The sequence below is a fragment of the Haliotis rubra genome, unplaced genomic scaffold (genome assembly GCF_003918875.1).
Source record: "Haliotis rubra isolate DU_JTF1 unplaced genomic scaffold, ASM391887v1 Scf515, whole genome shotgun sequence".
NCBI lineage: Eukaryota > Metazoa > Mollusca > Gastropoda > Lepetellida > Haliotidae > Haliotis > Haliotis rubra.
In genome coordinates this window covers 52,094-73,593 of record NW_025767208.1, presented here as the reverse complement: position 1 = coordinate 73,593, position 21,500 = coordinate 52,094, and the positions used below count along the sequence as shown (strand labels likewise).

Genomic DNA, 21,500 nt, shown 5'->3' with positions numbered 1-21,500 from the left:
TTTGATTTCTACAAAGCAACGTGACGGCATTAGAGAAAAAGAATCAAATCCATGATAATTTGCCAGCAATTGGTGTGCACGAAGGACATTGCATTTCCTTTCATCTTTTGACGAAAGTGCCCGTCACCAGAATGTAGACAGTGCTACCTTGTGGCATGGCTCATTAAAGATCAAGGTAAATGTTTTCTGTGCGTGTGTCTTTTTTGTTGTTGCAATATAATTCCTCTTGGAAAGTTACTTCAAGAACGGTAACGACAATTCAGCAACACACCCAGAACATGTAAGTGTTGAACATTTTGATCAATCATTTTTGGATTGAATCCCTTGTTTATACCTTTATGGACCATGTTTTCTTGTGCTTTCTTGAACATGTTGCATTTTGAGAAACTGTTTTTACAAAGATTTTAATAACTTTTAACAGACTGTAAACTTTGAAAGAACAATTTCAATGATCCCTTGAGACAGAAGTTGTTTACATCCTGTAAATTGGTTTTCCGTCTCACAGACGGATGAATGATTAAAACATCTAAAACTGTACGGATAGGAATCTCATTTCGCTATCAATTGCTTGCCAGTCACATACGCCTTTCACAGCTCCAGGGATTGATCTGTCAACAACGGATCTCGTCTTATTCACTGACTTAAAATTCCATTACATCATTGGACAGTGTTCTTTAGGGTAATTATCAAAGTTGTAAATACTGTTACAGTGGTATTTTGTGAAAGTATATAATGCTGATAGGTTCCCTTCTGCTGGGTCTTTCATCTTGGCCTATATGTATGCCAGGCGAGTAATAGTAATCTAAGAGGGATCTCATTCCTGTGCAGCCATCTGTCCTTTAGGCTTGCAAGAAACCTGGTTAACCCTGATCAGGTTTCTAAATTTGTCAACGCCATACCAGTTTTATCAACTTAATAAACCTCTGTTGTAAGATCTGCATCACTTTGAGGTCTCATTTGACATCAAGCCGATAGTTGAGATCAAAATGAAATACTGTTAAAGCGGCGATACATTCGACTTGCTAATATTCCAGCCATGTCAAATACTGATGGTAATAAGGTAGGTAAATTATGTAATAAAATCTGAAGGACGTCGTACTTGAAAACATTTTGCTCATATGATGACATGCATGCTAGCCCAGACTTAAGCTGTGCTTATAGTGCTAGCTAATAATGGCGAACGCCAGGCAGGGACCAACAAGTGGTGAAAGGCGATCCGACTTATCGGACACCAAAACCTCACGATGTTATTTTGCATAGAATCTAAAGACAATAATATAACAGCATTACTTAATCGTGATCCATCCATGTATATCTACATAAAGAAATGACCTCTCGAGTTTGGATTCTGGCCAGGCCAGTAATTGAAAGGGTTGTTACCAATCTGTCCGCACATCACACAGTCTACAGGACAAGGCCCAGATCCGACAGGAAATGAAACGGAATTGCCAAGTCAGTTTCTCTTTAATCTCCACACTTTATGATTGAACAGCAAAGTCCGCAAGAAAAGACAAAAGTAGAATCAGCCCCGGACGAAAAGTCGACCAGGGATTATCAGCTTCTCCAGGCATGACATTTTGGCCTATGGCTGTGTAATTATCATATTTAATGACTCTCATGTTCATCAGGGCATGTTTTGGGGATTTATTATAGATTTTTGTGTGGCACAAATCGTCGAAAGGGAACAGTAGTATTGTTGTTTCATACAAGGTAGTACGATCGTTTAAGCAAATAGATCACTATAAATTGTGCAAGCGGTTACACGATTTTGAAAAAAGCAACTTCCTGTAATTTGTGTTTAAACCACCCAAAGGTGGAGATTTCGAATCTATTAGATGGAAATTGTAGTTAACTCTATCTAGAGGCACCGAGGAATACAGCTTTAGGTAAATGTGTCATGATGTATTAACGGTATTCGCAATCAAACTGAATATTTCATATTCTTCAAGGGATTGCTTTACCGAAAACACTTTGACGAAAACAGATTGTTTTGTCTTGAGCAGTGCCAACTTCAGATTTTCCTAAGCTCACGCTTTCTTTCATCTTCTGACAAACGTGCATGGCAGTACCCAAGTACAATGTTTGTGTTAGACCGTGCAACGTGCATATTGAATTTGGACGCGGCTGTTTATAAATCAGTGTCAGTTAGTGTTTTTGATTGTGAATATGTCTTTCCACTGTTACAAAGGAATTCCTCCGAATATTTACTCCAGGAAGACTATCGATGAAACAATGAGGTAATGAAATCGGAAAGCACTGTGATAGTGTTTAACTGCTGCATTGAATGTGCAATGAAATCGTTTTAAAATATTTGTGGAATGTATTTTGAAAAACATGTCAAACGACAAAAAAGTGATAGGTTTCAATACCCTAATACCTTACAATAGACAAGTATATATATATACACGATGATCTGAGTGACGGCATGATAAGTAGGCCCAATAAGGTTCGTTTCACTTCCTTAAGTAGCTTTGCTACATACATCCAGGATGTAACGTAGCGTTCGTATCATTTCAGCCACATCAATGACCAATATTGGACGTTGCAATGTCCTTAAACACCACAGTATAGTATGCAAAGCAGTAGCTCCAAGTCCTGCTGTTACTTGAATTATAGTCCACATCCATAGCACAAAACATAACAATCTTGTCCACCCAAGTTACCTCTACCTCATGCCCAACCCCATCCAACAACTGAAAAACTATAACTTGCATATGAGGCACCCATTCGTGCCACAGTAATTAGTCTCCTGTGTCCTAAAGATTTTCTTTCGCTTTCTTTGACATTTTGCATTTTGAGACTTTTTCACAGTCGGGAAATTACTTTTAACAGATGGTAAACTTTGAAATAACACTAAGGATGATCCCTTGAGACAGACGATTTTCGACCTGGAAATTTGCAATTAAATTCTATAACAGAGTTGGTGGCTCTCTTTGTTAAAACGTTTTAAATTGTACAAAAAGGAATGTAGTTTGGTAATCATTTGTGTGATATTCGCACACACACGTTCTACCTCAGACAATCAGCTTATCTTCTCCAACTGACTTGTCTTCTTTAATGAATAAAAACTGAGTTCCTTTCTTCCTTATATTTCTTTCCTTTTTCTGGAATCTGTTTGCTGATATGTTCTCTTTACCTGGACATTTGTAGATCGTTTCATCTGACATCGTGGCGGTGGTGTAGCCTAGTGGTTAAAGCGTTCGCTCGTCATGCTCAAGGCCCAGGTTCGATTCCCGACATGGGAACACTATGTGAAGCCGTACTATTGGTGGAAAATTGCTAGAACTAAACTCATACCCTCACTTGATCAGAAGACCATGCTGTCATGACTGAGTGTAGTTTTACGCAGATTTTAGCAATATCACAGCGGCGGACACCAGAAATGGGCTTCACATATTGTACATATTGTAAAATTATTGTCCTCCTGAGAGGGTATGTAATTCCTAAAACTTTCAAAGTAAATTTATAAGTAAACTATTGTTTTTAACTGCAGTATATATGTTATTTTAATTTATGGCTAGATTGTCAAAAGGGCTAACATCAGAAGGGATGGTGTAAATCCAACTAGGGTCCATTTAGGTAGAAAAGGCACTGTAAGTCCCCATGGTCACAATATTCCAGCAATATCACGGCGAGGAGCACCAGAAATGGGCTTCACATATTGTATCCATGTGGGGAATCGAATCCGGGTATTCGGCGTGACGATCGAACGCTTTAACCACTAGGCTACCCCACGGCCCCTCATGCTGTCATGAAGCACGCAAAATGGTTAAGCCTATACTGAACACTTTATTTTGCAGAAACATAAGGTTATCTTGTGTAACATTATAGAATATAGCCGCATTACTTGTGTCGCGATCCATACGTGTACCTCCACATCGTATGACCAATTGAGTTTGGGTTCTCACCAGGCCTGTAGTTAGTGAAAGCGTCTTTGCAAGCCTGTCTGCAGTAATTGAAAGGGTTGTTACCAACCTGCCCGCACATCACACGGCCTAGATCCGAAAGGAAATTAAACAGATTTGTCCGCTGCCATGTCAATTTCTTTGTAATCTGGAAACTTTATGATTGAACAGCGAAGTCCGTTGACCAGACAAGTGTAGATTCAGCCCCAGACGAAAGGTCGACCAGGGATTACCAGCTTCTCAGTGCCATGCAGGCATGACGTTTGGCCTGTGGCTGTATAATTCTTTTAATGCCGATAATTTCAATCATGACATGATTCGGTGATATTTTTTTAGAATTATTTTTTGTCTCAGAGAAAGGCTGGGTAATATTGTTGTCTCACATCGGGAAATCAATTGTTTCAAAATATCAAACATTACGCAAGCTACACACGCAGATGCAGGACTTGGTAATAAAAAAGCGTTCACACTTGTCACAGTCACAAAATGAATAGTAACACACGGCAATTTGACCCCTTATAGCTGTCCGAACCTGAAACACACACACACACACACACACACACACACACACACACATCCAGTTCACGAGGAACAAATGCGTGAGCGCTGGGATGTCGGTGTGATTTGTTGATGATTGGGATGCGAAGCTTACATCTGGACTGTGAAATGCATGTGCTTACTATCTTGAGCCGAACACATGTTGTGTGAAACAAGATTTGAACATAGTTTCGGGACATCAAGCTTGTCCATGAAATGTTCTTTAGAGAAACCTGAGGCAAAAGTATTTTGTTGATGAATTGTCTGAAGCATATTTCAAACACTCCTCCGCATGACATTATCTGAAATGAGTTTTGTGTATTAAATTTGTGTGCAGATACATTGAAATCATATAAATGCGTAAAATATATACAGTTGATCTGTAATAATACTGTATAAAGTTCACAGAGGCGTTGAACCCACTCACTCAGTCTTGTCATAAATTGCACCACAACAGAGGAAACCATATGTGCAAAATCATTAAAATCTTGATCTGGAGTAAAGAACACGTAAATACTTCGAATGGATGAAAGAAATATATAACAACAGATTTTGAAAAACTGATTTGCTATATCGTACAATGTCTAAATCTGACTGTTTAGAAAATTCGTCATGCGACACATTCAGTGTTATGTTGTACTCAGGGATCCCGGTCCCGTCAAGGTCCATGTGGTAAAAATCGTATTCGTATCGGAAGCCGCCTACAAATACGTTAAGTCTCTAATTATTTATGTGTAGTGTAGCTTCGTATACCCAGTGTCTTGTGTATCATGTACGTATAACATTGATTTAGTTAATACCGTTGATCAACAAGTTGGCATCGTCATTTCAGGAAAGGATCCATCGCCCCGGTCGTAATTCCTTCCACACATTTTTCCACTTTGGATAGAAGGAATGCAGGTGTCACTGTTCCGTATTGTCCAGATATAACGATCGCTTCTTAACCGATCTGAAAGCTTAATGTCTGAGCCTTAGGTAATTACCCGAACAACAGGCGACTTCAGCTCATGTTGTGTCTGCGGTAGAATATGAAATACGTATACGTTTCCAAGCCTGTCTGGCTTAATACAATGGAATGTCCCTGTATGTAGTTCTTAAGCATGAAAAATAGACAATATATTCCAAAAGCTCATTGCTAGTGACATGTCTAAATGACAAAATAATACGATCTTCAGATCTATGCAAAACATGAAGCGCCTGTTTCCTAATAACCTGAATTTCGCTATTTGGATATACCATCGATCTCCGTCTTCTGAAACCTAGATTACAACACTGAGGGGAACGTGTCATGCGCCTTATGCTTTAGTTTAAGCTGACTTGTAACGTTATGGCTTTGGTTTGGTATCAGACAGCTCAAGCTCCCGGCGTGTTTGGAATTAATCACCTATAACAAGCAATGCCACTGTCACGACGAATACTGATATTAGCTCAACAAAAGCCGACTGAAATTATCTTTCAGTCAGAGGAGCATTTTGTAAGTACGGGGATTTCATGCTACCAACACCTAGTAACTTGGGACGGTAAATACATGTACGTACAGAGGAATCATTCGATTGGATTTCTCACACTTGGACACACTTTGTATAACTGATTCTGTTTGTTGTTTCATGCTAAACAAAGACATATTCAACCCACGTGACGCATGAATAATGGAGGATTGACCAGTCGATATGAACGTCGAATTATGCAACTGTATGATGAAACGTGTCATCCAAGTCCGAGTGTGACCCGAGCTCGTCAGTCACGTCTTATCACAGGAACGGTAGAAACATTTTCTCTTTATATGCTTGTGTGAAAATGGCAATAACCTGACTGTTGACAAAGTAACAGTGAGTCATTACAAAGGTATTTATGCTGGAATAAACGCTTGATTTATTGCATGATTATAATACAGAAATGAAATGTGACGAATATTTTGAATTTGTTCTAATATGTCAAAGATGGGAGGTAAAGATGAAGTTTTGTAATGGTAGTGAGTGGGTGACTGAGTGAGGAAAGCAATGTGACCAGGTCGTACATACCTTTCACTTGAGGTAGGTATTTGTTTATTTGCAAGGGGTACATGTAGGCTATGGCTTAAATTTTCTATCCGCCAACTACTAATCGTACCTAAGTACTGCTCTGCTTTTACTAGCAATCACATTTCAAATTCACATTTAATTACCATTAGAAATGTTTTCATTCCAAATGAATAAAGGGCCTGCTAATTTGTGGAACGTGTCATCGTATGACAACGTAATACGCTTTCGACAGAGTATATCAAATCTTTGATTATCGGAGGAGGCAGGTACCCTTTGGACTTAACACCTGTAAAGATCCGGGTTAGAATTGGTTTTCAGCAACCCATTGTTGTAGTAAGAGGCGACTAACCGGATCGGATGGTCAGGCTCGCTAACTTGGTTGACACATGTCATCGTATCTCAATTGCTCAGTTGGATGCTCATGACGTGGATCACTGGATTACCTGGTCCAGACTCGAGTATTTACGGATCGCTGCCATGTAGCTGGAATATTGCTGATGTGGTGTTAAACAACAAACAAATCATAACCCAGTATAATGTAGTTATATTACAGTAATATATTTTCTCCCATTCACTCCTCATAGACGAGGTGATGATACATGTGCACATGTGTCCTCGGCAAAGTACTACATTTACCGATCACTCAACACTTCAATGAGACCAATCTGTAAGAATCAGAAAATGTGGCGCTAAACATTAAACACATCATCACCCAGTATAATGTAGTAGTATTACAGTAATATACTTCAATCCATTAACTCCTCATAGACGAGATGATGATACATGTGTACATACAGACGCCTTTGTCCCAGGCAAGGTACTACAATTATCGATACCTCAACACTTCAATTACATAGAATAAGATTGAGTGACGCTGACTAGACGCTGGGTATGCGAGTGAGTGAGTTTAGTTTTACGCCGCACTCAGCAATATTCCAGTTACATGGCGGCGGTCTGTAAATAATCGTGTCTGGATCCGACAATCCAATGATCAACAGCATGAGCATCAATCTACCCAATACGATACGACGACATGTGTCAACCAAGTCAGCGAGCCTGACCAAGCGATCCCGCTAGTCGCCTCTAACGACAAGCATGGATTACTGAAAATCAATTCTAACCCGGATCTTCACGGGTGTGTAAGAATCAGAGAAAAGTCTGTGTTGTAAACTTTGAGCTTAATAAATTTGGTTCGGTTCAGTAATGAGGTAAAGTTATGATATTACTCCGCTTCCTAATGTACTGTCACAATACCTGTTGTTAAACATTGACAGTGATGTGTGAGGAGTGAAAGGATTGCACATCGTTCAAATCACACCATCCCTTTATATAACCTATGTTCATCATGAGACCTTAAACTGAAACTCTATCTTTTATTCTGGGTGTCAAGGTTACCACTCAAAACGGTCTCTTAAAATCTATTATACATATTTCCCGTGCCGTGCAAATAGATTTGAACCATATCGAAGTTGCGATACAACTGAACGGCTTTTACTGGTCACCCACGGACAGAATGAATACCTTGACGGGCATACTGGCTTACTTACACAACATCACTGAAGACACGACTGAATCAATATACAAGCGTGAATTTGTGAAAGATAACTGTGCGCCAAGAGAACTCTCCAAACAATGAGCTTACTGTCCCCTTCTTCTCATGTACAGATTATTAGAAGTTAAATTGGAATTCTTAATGTAATTGTCTAACTTTTACCTTGCCCACATCATCCCCATAGTTCCTAGTATGGTGGTCTACCTTCAGCTGTTGGCAATCTATAGCCATTTTATATTGTAATGTCTTCTGTAGTTGAAATATTTTAGATTTATATGCATAACTGTGATATTTTAGTTGTGTGATATTTTAGTCCTTGTTTGGCAGGCATTTTATAATTTACATGTATTTATAGTTTCAGTACCGAGATGGCTGAAATATTGCCGTTGTGACTGTAAATCTTAACTCACTCGTTCATATAATATCTGTCTTCCCGACATGTGGGGACATAGTTTACAGTTCGCTTGAGTGAGTGAGTGAGTGGTTGAGTGAGTTAAATACAATTAAAATACGGGCTGTAGATCGCCAGCAACTGAAAGTAGATCACCCTACTTGGGACCACGGATACATCCCTTTAACAACGTGGTGGTTTCTTTAACCTTGGTATCGTGGATAAACAACATGTGGTTCCAGTTGTGTCTGGTGTTTTACACACGTCATCTAACATGTTTTTTTCAAATACTAGAATGGCTCTATCGCTGTTGCACTAAACTTACAATGTCTAACAAACTATGAGTCATTCGTTATACAACAATTATTCACATATCACCCTTGGCATTAACAACCAGGGAACTCAAAGCGCAAAGAACCATTTCCACCATTATAAGAAATGTCTACTTATAGCAAAGGAATTAGGGAGCATTATTACATGGCAACTTGGACAAGTCTCTTGCTGACCCCTGGCCATGCATTCCTCGTGTTTGCAGTCGCGTCATCAAAAAGATGTAAAGAACTTGAAGGTTATATATGTCAGTAATCCTTTTATCAGTTTCATGAGACGTGATGATAGATCTACATGTAGCCATCCCCCGACTATTTCTGTATTGTGCTTGTCTAGCGGATCCAAACGCCCAATCCTTACCGAACAAATCAATAAATTACTTACTGTCATCACCTTGACAGAGTGTTGTACGTATTAGAAATACTTCCCTTTACGTAATGAGGTATTAAGTGGTAGGAAAATTACATTTGCTTGCAGTAACAAATCTTGACCTGTTTAAGATGGTACAAAACCCAACTCTCGTTCGTAGACAATCTTTTCACGGGAACACTTGTTTGCCTGAACAGATCCGTCATGATATTGATTTTACGATATGTCTCTGTGACGGGGTCATGTCCTGGCTGGTTGGAGCTAATTCATCTTGTGAAGACAACAGTTATGAAAGCAAGATAACTCCGTATGATCCCTGCAACTGTGGAGACCCCTCCTGTCGACGTTGCGATACGATCTGACTGATGAAGCTCCTGTAGCCATCAGGAAGGACTCACGAGGGCCGACACAACTTGCCACCCTTTGTGGTACGTCATGTTGCTTCCGAAGGCCTTCTTAAAGTAAACAGGTTGAAAATAAAACCGGTCATGTTTCAAGCTATTTCATCCTAAAAGAAGGCTGAAATGGATCTCTTACGCGCCACGATTGAGATCGAATGATTTATTCCCTTGCGTTCCCGCATTGTGTTCAAGGGATCTTATACCAGTGTTTCTTGGTTTACTGCTTCTCTTTGTTATTTTTATCTGGACTATATTGATGATATATTTAGGAATTAAGACATTAGCTCCAATTACCAGCCCTTTGGTAGGGTGCGAGCTCATCAAGACATCAATCACTCACATGGTTAGAAAAAATGACCAAAAGTGAAATTAGATTACAAAGAGAGGAATGCAATTTTCAGGAAATTGCTGGCTTTGATTATTTATCAAATTACTTACTTCAATAAATTACAACATAATATTCCGACGATTGTATTACTATACGACAGTAATGAATACAACAAACGTAGACTAACGGGATCGGGTGGTCAGGCACGCTGACCTGGTTGAGACATGTCATATCCCAATTGCGTAGATCGATGTTCATGCTGTTGATCACTGGATTGTCTGGTCCAGACTTGATTATTTACAGACTGCCGCCATATAGCTGGAATATTGCCGAGTGGAGGGTAAAACTGAACTCACTCACTCACTCATGTAAAATACATAAGCATCGTTAACAATATTGCGAAGTCCATTTCTATACTTCATTTAATTCATACAGGAAATAGGAAACAGTTAACCCATGCACCAAAACGTTTTGTGTTTTGTATTAATCTTCTGATTCATCGGAGGCTTGTATAATGTAGATGATAAGTGCAGTATGGTGGCATTTGTCAGATCCTCCTTAACATTATAACTTGAGGACATAAAACTAATATAGCTTCTCTGTAAGTTCAGTTTAAGCCATCCCCAAGGTGGAGACATTTGTAATCCAAAAAGAGGATATTACAGTATAATCTATCCAAAGGCATTAAAGAGGATACTTTTATTGAAACGCGGCTCAGTGTGTTAAAGATGTTCAGGAACAATGCGAACACTTCATATTGACGGCATTAGAGAAAAAGAATCAAATCCATGATAATTTGCCAGCATTTTGGTGTGCACGAAGGACATCGCACTTCCTTTCATCTTTTGACGAAAGTGCCCGTCACCAGAATGTAGACAGTGCTACCTTGTGGCATGGCTCATTAAAGATCAAGGTCGAAGTTTTCTGTGCGTGTGCCATTTTTGTTGTTGCAATATAATTCCTCTTGGAAAGTTACTTCAAGAAGGGTAACGACAATTCAGCAACACACCCAGAACATGTAAGTGTTGAACTGAATGAGTATTGAGAGCTCCAGTGAGAGATGAAGATACTAAGTTTTGAATTATGCTGTCATGAATTACTATTTCCACAGTGTATGGTCGACATCGATTACGTAATCAGAGGTTTTATCTCACAATTACTCTGTTTAAAACCTCTGACGGCACGGGGGTTGTTAGCAATAAAAAAGGAAGAACATTTGGCTCAGTCATTTTTGGATTGTATCTTTGTTTATACCTTTATGGACCATGTTTTCTTGTGCTTTCTTGGACATGTTGCATTTGGAGAAACTATTTTTACAAAGATTTTAATAACTTTTAACAGACTGTAAACTTTGAAAGAACAATTTCAATGATCCCTTGAGACAGAAGTTGTTTACATCCTGTAAATTGGTTTTCCGTCTCACAGACGGATGAATGATTAAAACATCTAAAACTGTACGGATAGGAATCTCATTTCGCTATCAATTGCTTGCCAGTCACATACGCCTTTCACAGCTCCAGGGATTGATCTGTCACCAACGGATCTCGTCTTATTCACTGACTTAAAATTCCATTACATCATTGGACAGTGTTCTTAAGGGTATTTTTCAAAGTTGTAAATACTGTTACAGTGGTATTTTGTGAAAGTATATTATGCTGATAGGTTCCCTTCTGCTGGGTCTTTCATCTTGGCCTATATGTATGCCAGGCGAGTAATAGTAATCTAAGAGGGATCACATTCCTGTGCAGCCATCTGTCCTTTAGGCTTGCAAGAAACCTGGTTAACCCTGATCAGGTTTCTAAATTTGTCAAGGCCATACCAGTTTTATCAACTTAATAAACCCCTGTTGTAAGAACCGCATCACTTTGAGGTCTCATTTGACATCAAGCCGACAGTTGAGATCAAAATGAAATACTGTTAAAGCGGCGATACATTCAACTTGCTAATATTTCAGCCATGTCAAATAATGATGGTAATAAGGTAGGTAAATTATGTAATAAAATCTGAAGGACGTCGTACTTGAAAACATTTTGCTCATATGACGACATGCATGCTAGCCCAGACTTAAGCTGGGCTTATAGTGCTAGCTAATAATGGCGAACGCCAGGCAGGGACCAACAAGTGGTGAAAGGCGACCCGGCTTATCTGACATCAAAACCTCATGATGTTATTTTGCATAGAATCTAAAGACAATAATATAACAGCATTTCTTTATCGTGATCCATCCATGTATATCTACATAAAGAAATGACCTCTCGAGTTTGGATTCTGGCCAGGCCAGTAATTGAAAGGGTTGTTACCAATCTATCCGCACATCACACAGTCTACAGGACAAGGCCCAGATCCGACAGGAAATGAAACGGATTTGCCATGTCAGTTCTCTTTACTCTCCACACTTTATGATTGAACAGCAAAGTCCGCAAGACCAGACAAGAGTAGAATCAGCCCCGGACGAAAAGTCGACCAGGGATTATCAGCTTCTCCAGGCATGACGTTTTGCCCTATGGCTGTGTAATTATCATATAATGCCTATCATTTCCTTCAGAGCTTGTTTGTGGGATTTATTAGAGATTTTTGTGTGGTAAAAAGAATCGAAAGGAACTAGTAATACTGTTTCATACCAGGAGGTGCGATGAAGCAAACAGAGCACTATAAATTGTACAAGCATTTGCAGAATTTCTGAAAAATACTTGCTGTAGATCTGCCCGTGCAAATCGAACAAGTGAGTGCTGTGATATGATGTAATTATTGATGATTAGGAGATGAAGCTTACAGTTGTCCTCATTCACATGATAGCTTGAAGTTATACAGACAATATGGCGTCTATTTAAGTTCTGTTTATACGACCCAAAGGTGGAGATTTCGAATCCTTTAGGTGGATATTGTAATTAACTCTATCTAGAGGCACCAAGGCATACAGCTTTAGGTAAATGTGTCATGATGTATTAACGGTAATCAGGATCTAACTGAACATTTCATATTTTTTCTAGGGATGTATTTCATAAAAAACACTTAGCGCCACATGAACGAAAACAGATTGTTTTGTGTTGAGCAGTGCAGTGCCAACTTTAGATATCATCTTCTGAAAAAAGTGCATGGCAATAACAAGTACAGTGTTTGTATTAGACAGTGAAACGTTTATATTGGGGCAGGACACGGCTGTTTATAGATCAGTGTCAATTCGTTTTTTGTGCGAATATGTTTTGTTCCGCTGTTACAAAAGAATTCCTCCCAATATTTAATTTACTAATTGTCGAACAATTAGGTATAGAAATAAAAGAAACATGGTGATAGTGTGTAATTGCTGCATTGGATGTGCAATGAAATCGTTTTAAAATATTTGTGGAATGTATTTTGAAAAACATGTCAAACGACAAAAAAATGATAGGTTTTAATACTCCAATACTTTACAATACACACGTATATGTTAGATATTAAAAGAAACACGATGATCGAAGTGACGGAAGGATGTGGATGCATGGTTTAAAAGTAGCCTCTTTAAAGTTCGTATCACTTTCTTAAGTAGCTGTGTACATACAAACAAAATGTGTTAGTGGCTGTATCCTGAACGGGGGTTAAAGTACTCTAAAATGATTGTCATAAGTCACAAAACATTCAAAGTAAATTTAAACTCTCCCCTTTTTTAATCGTAGAATATATGTTCGTTTAATTTGTGGCTAGATTATCTAACATTGCTAATAGCTGAAGGGATGGTGTAAATCCAGCTAGGGTCCATGCAGGAATCAAATGTACTGTAAGTCTCCATGGTCCCTAGTATGGTGATCTACCTTCAGTTGTTGGCAATATATAGCCTGTTTCTACCTTGTATTGTCATCTATACTCAAACTGTTTTAGATCTAATTACTAGTTTTAAATTCGAATCTGTGATAATCTAGTTATTTTACCGTCCTTCGTTGACAGGTTTTTACAATTTACCATTAATTACTATGTATAAAATTAATTGTTCTCGTCACGATATGGCTGAAATATTGCCGATGTGACGATACATTTTAACTCACTCACAAATACATTGTAACGCGGCGTCGGCATCATTTCAGCCACAGCAGCGACCGCTATGGAACGTTGCAATGTTCCTAAGCGCCACTTACTTGAATGACTGTCCACGTCCATAGCATAACACACAACAATCTTGTCCACCCAAGTTATGAACTTTTTGTAATTATAGTTTTGCGTATATGTGTAAACTTCGTCTCGTCGCTATCAGGCTGAAACGATGCCGATGCGAAGTTAAATCGTAGGACTCACCTCTGTCTACTACCTTTCTGCCAAACCCCACCCAGCAACTGAAAAACTAGAACTTGCATACCAGGCACACATTCGTCCCTCGCTTATTAGTCTCCTGTGTCCTATAGATTTTCTTTCGCTTTCTTTGACATGTTGCATTTTGAGAATTTTCACAGACGGGAAATTACTGTTTAAAAGATGGTAAACTTTGAAAGAACAATATCAATGATCCCTTGAGACAGACGATTATGGAAATTGCAATTACATTCTATAAATAGTGTTGATGGTTTCTTTGTTAAAACGTAGCAAATTATATAGCAATGAATGTAAATTGTTCGGTAAAGATTTGTATGCTATTCGCACACACACGTTTCCCTCAGAGGATCAACTTGTCTCTCACGGATCCTGTCCTTCTTCTGAAATCTGTTATCCTGATGTGTTAGACATTCGTAAATCGATTTTTATTTGCTAACGTATATGCAAACTAGGAACTCCTTTGACCCGATCGTATAAGATGCATGCTGACCAGACCATCTCCTGTTGGGCATGAAAACCACCTGCGGGCATTGTGTTCCAATCTACGGTTCGCACCTGTTATCTATCCAACTTTGTCTGCGCTATACCAGGTTTTACAAAATTAAATAAAAGTCTAGTCTCATCTGCATCACTTACAGCTGTCCTCCAACATCATGTGGTGTAAATGAAATACTTTTTTAAAGCAGTCATGATCCAAACTATCTCACTTTCTTCCAGCAACGTTATCTCATCCAATAAATGCACATTACGAGGAAAAGCTGTTAGAGTCGTTAAATTCCATCACACTTGACTGACTGACTGAGTTTAGTTTTACGCTGCTTTTAGCAATATTCCAGCAATATCACGGCGGGGGACACCAGAAATGGGCTTCACACATTGTACCCATGTGGGGAATCGAACCCGGGTCTTCGGCGTGACGTGCGAACACTTTAACCACTAGGTTACCCCATCGCCCCCATCACACTTGAACCAATATGAGAAAGACTCCATATTTTATTTCTGAAAGCAGCAATTCAAGCACGAGGAGTTATTACTTATTCGGCAAGAAACCAGTTGTAAATTTGTGATCTGTTTTAGTAATGGTTTAGACCCGTGGGTCTCACCATCAACTAGTCATGAAATAGGTCGATGTATATCATTCGTACATGTAACAAGGTGTAGTTGATCCTTCCTCACATCCCGTTCGTATAAGGTTCCACGTAGTTCCGTCCTTTGATTGTGGGTTCGAATACCAATTATTAGTGTGTCAGTACCATGCCAATTGTCATTGCTTAATCGAATTAGAAATGTTTGAGATTACCATCACGTCAAACTTCGAGTGCACACAAAACTAACTCGCCTATTTCCCCCTCATGTCAACACCTGTCGATCATTAGACTTTCATGAAGCAGGCGAAGTGTTTCAGCCAATACTGAACACTTTAGTTTGTGGAAACATAAGGATAATTAGTGAAACATTATGGAATATAGCCGCATTACTTGTGTTGCGAACCATCCGTGTACCTCCACTGTTTACGTCTGCATTCTCACCAGGCCTGTAGTTAATTGAGTTTTCAACCTGCCCGAACATCACACAGTCCACATCACAAGGCCCAGATCAGAGAGGAAATGAAACCGATTTGTCCGCTGCCAATTTCTCTTTAATCTCGAAACTTTATGATTGAACAGCAACATCCGTATGACCACACAAGTGTAGGTTCAGTCCCAGACAAAAGGTCGACATGGGATTAAAAGCTTCTCAGTGCAATACAGGCATGACGTTTGGCCTATGGCAGCATAATGTTCATTTAATGCCGATCATTCCAATCATGACATGATTTTGTGATATTTTTTAGATTCCTCTTGTCCACTGAGAGGCCCGAGGCTGGGTAATATTGATGTCTCACACCTGGAAATACGATCGACCAGGAATATCAAGCATTACGCAAACTGCACACGCGGATCCACGCTAGACACAGCCACGAAATGAACAAAAACCCATTGCAAGCTGACACGTTATAGGCGTCTATCTCCCACACACACACACACACACACACACACATACACACACTTCCTGTAGTTCTCCCAATGCACAACAAATGAGGGAGTTTGATTTGTTGAATGGGATTCAAAGTTTACAATTGGTCTGCAGAATGCATGTGTTTTCTTTCTTGAGCCAAGCACTCGTTGTGTGAAACAGGAGTTGTCCATGCCACGCCCTTAGGAGAAACCTGAAGCAATGTATTTTGTTGATGGATTATCTGAAGCATAATTACTTATCAAAAACATCTCCGCAGAACAATATCTGAAATAAGAATGATGTGTTAAACTCATATAAATAGTACGTATTGATCTGCATTGATACTGTAAAAGGTTTCCGTTTAACCTACCCACTACGTCAAATTGCACCACAACAGACCCGTGGAAATTTGTTTTCTCAAATATCATTAAAATGTTACTTTTGAGGAATAAACACGTATGTATTGCAACTGAATGAAAGACGTGTATTACTACAAATTTTGAAATTTGATTTCCTATATTGTACAATGTCTAAATCCGATATTTTTGAAACTTCACAATCAGTGTTCTGTTGTAACCAGGGATCTCGGTCCCGCCAAGGTCCATGTGGTAAAAACCGTATTCGTATCAGAAGCCGCCAACAAAAACGCTAAGTCTGCAGTTATTTATGTGTAGTGTGACTTTACATACCCAGCGTCTAGTGTATTATGTACGTATAACATTGATCTAGATAATTCCGATGATCAAAACGTTGGCTTCGTCATTTCTGGAAAGGATCTATCGCCCCGGTCGTAATTCCTTCGACATATATTACCACGGGAAAGAATATAGGTGTTACTGTTCCGTACTGTCCAGATATAACGACCAACTCTTAATCAATCCAAAAGCTTAATGTCTGAGCCTTAGGTAATTACCCGAACAACAGGCGACTTCAGCGCACGTTGTGTCTGCGGTAGAATATGAAATACGTATACGTTTACAGGCCTGTCTGGCTTAATACAATGGAATGTCCGTGTATATAGTTCTTAAGCATGAAAAATGGACAATATATTCCAAAGGCTCATTACTAGTGACATGTCTAAATGCCAAAATATACGATCTTCAGATCTATGCAAAACATGAAGCGCCTGTTTCCTAATAACCTGAATTTCGCTATTTGGATATACCATCGATCTCCGTCTTCTGAAACCTAGATTACAACACTGAGGGGAACGTGTCATGCGCCTTATGCTTTAGTTTAAGCTGACTTGTAACATTCTGGCTTTAGTTTGGTACCAAACAGCTCTAGCTCCCGGCGTGTTTGGAATTAATCACCTCACAGGCAATGTCACTGTCAAGAAGAATACTGATATTATATACTCCTCACAAAAAGTTAAGCAACACAAATTTGTAGTCTCATTACATTTATATTTATTGAAATTGCAAATCATGGAATGATGCAATAGAAAGGTGAATCATATGTACACACGATTAACAAAATGAAATGAAAAGTATTGAGCAATAATAGACATAAAAGCATGTCTTTCCCTAGCTTATCAATGCTATCACCATTCTGCTCCTGCCTATCTGTCAGAACTCACAAAACACTATGAACCATCACGACAAATACGATCTGCAGACCTTTGTCTCAACTGTGTGCCAAAGCCAAAGCCTTTTTAAATATGGTTTGGGAAAATATCCCTTTCCTTCAACGCAGCAACATTGTGGAATAAACTGCCTTGTGATTTGAAAAGAAGGCAATTGCTCAATTGAAAATCTCAGCACTTTCAAAAGGGCTTTAAAGACTTATTACACTTATTATTATTATGTTTTACAGATTAAAGATGAAAATGCAGCAGAGAGGGTTCGGGTGATCCTGGCACAGTCAGGCTGGTAAGGTTCATCATCAGCTCAGGGCCCTTGCCCCCTCTACACGCAGCCCAGACTTCTCCCAGGAAACACTGCCTAGTCGAACCCACCAAGAACTTTCCGGAGAATATGAAGGCTCCCCAACACTGCAGCCTTCTGCATTACCGAGAGTGTCAGAAGGGCTATACTCCCGGTGGAGAACCCGGGCACTCTCCTGATCTGCGCCAAGAGATCAGGAGGTACCAAACCAAGGGCACCGAGAACAATGGGGAGCCTGACGACAGTGTACTTGGGATGCAAGCGAGACATTTCAAAGGCGAGGTCCGCATATTTATCATGCTTTTCCTGAATCTTGCCAATCACATTGGTGTCAAAAGTGACAGAAAATTCAATGATATAAATAAATTCATTGGCTTTATCAAAAAGGACAAGATCAAGTTTGTTGGCTGGAATTCTTCTGAGGCTGTATATGGGCCTATTCCAGAGAAGTTTGAAAGCATCATTTTCCATGACGCCCTGGACATGTTCAGGGTCGTACCATGGATGGACCTCGGAGTCAAAGCCACAGGCATGTCGAAAACGGTAATAAAAGCAACGAGCCATGCCATCATGTCGTTTAAGATATGATGTTTGTGCCAAGGCAGGGCATCCACTGACAAGGTGTTGGACAGCCTCCGTGAATTCATTGCAAAGTCGACATTTCATATTGATATTTTCTTTAAGAATCACATTTAGGCGATTGCGAGTGGGAAGTGACTGGTCCTGAGCAGCAAAAAGGAAGCCCTCAGTTTCACATTTAAGACCAGCCGACTTCATCCAGGCGAAGGAGTCGGTGGGATTGCTATTCTGTCCACACACTGCATGTACACACGATGCAATGACTTCTCAGAAAGCTTCTCCACAAAAGACCGACTCTGGGCAGACTTGATGAAGGACTTCACCTGGTTTACTCCCATCACTGTACCGTCCAGCAGTACATCGCCATCAACAAAATCAACCTCAAATCTCAGATTCTGTCCAACAACCTTGGCACGCTTAAAATAGCTGTGGAATTCCTTGCTTTCATCATGAGTCTTCACACGCATCACTAGAGGATCATCCGATAAATAAATATGTGCAAAAGTACACAATAAAATTCTATCATGAAGAGCCTCCACATTAATCAAACCCCGACCTCCAGAATTGATTGGAATGTATAAACGGTTCAGAGAGGAACGAGGGTGGTGGGCTCTGTTATCAGACATGATCCTTCTGGTCAGACGGTCAAGACTCTGCATGTTGTCCAATCAACTACTCCAAAGTAATAGGAAAGGACTGGCACAGCAAAAGTATTGGTGGCTTTGACCTTGTTCCGAGCATTTAGCTCTGAGCTCATGATTTTCTTTAAACGAGATTTGTACTCGGCCCGAAGTTTGTCTTGAATCTGGGCATTCTGGAGCTTGTCTCGAACTTGCATTCCAAGATAGGTGTAGGCCTGATCTTCCACAAGATGCTCAATAACTCCTCCCCTTGTAACTTGACCGATCCATCATTAGTTACCTTGTCACGTTTCAGATGAAGAGTATTACATTCGTCGAGTCCAAATGTCATGCCAATATCATTAGAAAAGGACTCGACAAGGAGAACCTGCTCTTTCAAATTGGATGTCATCCATGTAAAGGAGATGAGTAAGAGGTGTTGGAGATCTGTGCTGAGGAGGTCCGGGATGGTAACCCTCCTCTTTATTGAGCAGAAAGCTCAAAGGATTTAAAGACAGACAAAAAAGCAAAGGACTAAAGGAATCCCCCTGAAATATTCCCCATCTGATTGGGATAGATTCCGAAGTCTGCACCTGCCCTTGCGAGTACATCTCAAGTTGAGTCGACCAGCAACTCATTAAAGACTTGAGTAAATCAAGTAGTCGCTCAGGGAGGTCAATACAATGAAGAGCCTTCAGAATCCATTCGTGAGGGACAGAGTCGTATGCTTTTTTGTAGTCAATCCAGCACATGGAGAGGTTGCGGTGATATGTTTTAGCCTCTTCCAAAATCATTTTCTGTACAAGAAGTTGATCCTTGCACCCCCAACATCCCTTTCTTGCTCCCTTCTGCTCTCTGTAAATTATATCATTGGAAGAGCAGTAAGATGACACGAGGTTTGTCAAACACCCTGTGAATATTTTGTATTGTGTATTCAAACATGTGATAGGGCGGAAGTTTTTGGGATCAGTCAAGTCTCCTTTCTTGGGGAGAAGTATTGTGCGACCTTTGCGGAACCATGGAGGAACATCACCTGTGTCCACGAGAGTATTGAAACAGTGTCGTAATGGTGTTTGGACACAGGGGAACAGTTTCCATGCCGGTTTCGAATGCCATCAGGCCCTGGAGCTGTATAAGATGTGGACTTTTTTATAACACTTTTCAGGCAATCTGGTGAGATGTAACAGACAAACGACCTACTTACCTTCTCATGCATTGCATGGTCATAATCACGGACCCATGGTGCCTCAAGGTTACAGTTGCCGGGTACAGACCACAACTGTTTCCAGAACCTTTCATTGGCATCCATGGGAGGCCGTTTGTCATGTTCACCATCACCCTTTGTTTTCAGTTGCCATTATTATTATTAATTATTATTATTATTATTATTATTATTATTATTATTATGTACCCGCGACATAGTCGTGCAAAATGTGCTGCATTGATGGAGCAAAATGTTAACATTAAGGTTCCAGTCAGACAGTGAAACAGTGTACAGTAACGCGTATGGCCACCATGAGCACAAAGGCAAGCTTCTACACGTCTTTGCATTGACCAAATGAGCCTTTAAAGTTGCTGTTGTGGAATGTTCTGCCACTCGCTCTGTAACGCCTGTTCAAGGTCATCCAGATTCTGGGGATGAACATGGAGACCGTAAACACGATTTCCAATAATGTCCCAAGCATGTTCAATGGGATTAAGATCACGTGACCTTGCAGGCCAGTCCATATGGGTGATGTTGTTGATCTAAACAACATCGTTAACAACATTTTCTCGGGCATTATCATCCATGGACAGTCATTATCATCCATACACATGAAGTTAGGACCCGCTTGTTGTGCCAGGGGAGTGATTACAGGTAGGTGCATGTGTGAAGAGTGGGGCACATTCATGCCACACATTTTGCATGTTGTTTCTGAGTGTGGTTGTGTTCAGGTGATGTTTTCAATGTTATCAGATAAATCAATTTGACAGTCACTAAAGGTTATGCGTTCTTTGAATATTTACCTTTCACTAACATTGATAAAGATATTACACTGAAAATACTTATTTTTGTGAGGAGTTAAGTTTAACGAAAGCCGATTGAAATCATCTTTCAATCAGAGGAATATCTTGTAAGTACGGGGATTTCATGCCACCAACAACTCCTGGCACTGGGGATGGTACATACGTGCAGAGGAATCATTGGACAGGCTCTCTTTTACAGCATAAACATCGTACAGCCACAATACTTCATGAGTGGCATTTTTAGAAGTTAGAGGGTCAGATAAGGACAAACTATATGGGTGAATAACTTCTTTAT

At 39.8% G+C, this 21,500-nt stretch overlaps 1 long non-coding RNA gene across 1 annotated transcript; it reads right to left on the bottom strand.

The window, feature by feature from the left end:
• Positions 1 to 1,449: 1,449 nt before the first annotated feature.
• Positions 1,450 to 20,788, bottom strand: LOC124292378. Its single transcript, XR_006902440.1, has 3 exons — positions 20,680 to 20,788; positions 18,718 to 18,722; positions 1,450 to 1,460 (listed from the first exon to the last, which is right to left on the bottom strand). It is a non-coding gene; the product is annotated as an uncharacterized LOC124292378 (long non-coding RNA).
• Positions 20,789 to 21,500: the final 712 nt, after the last annotated feature.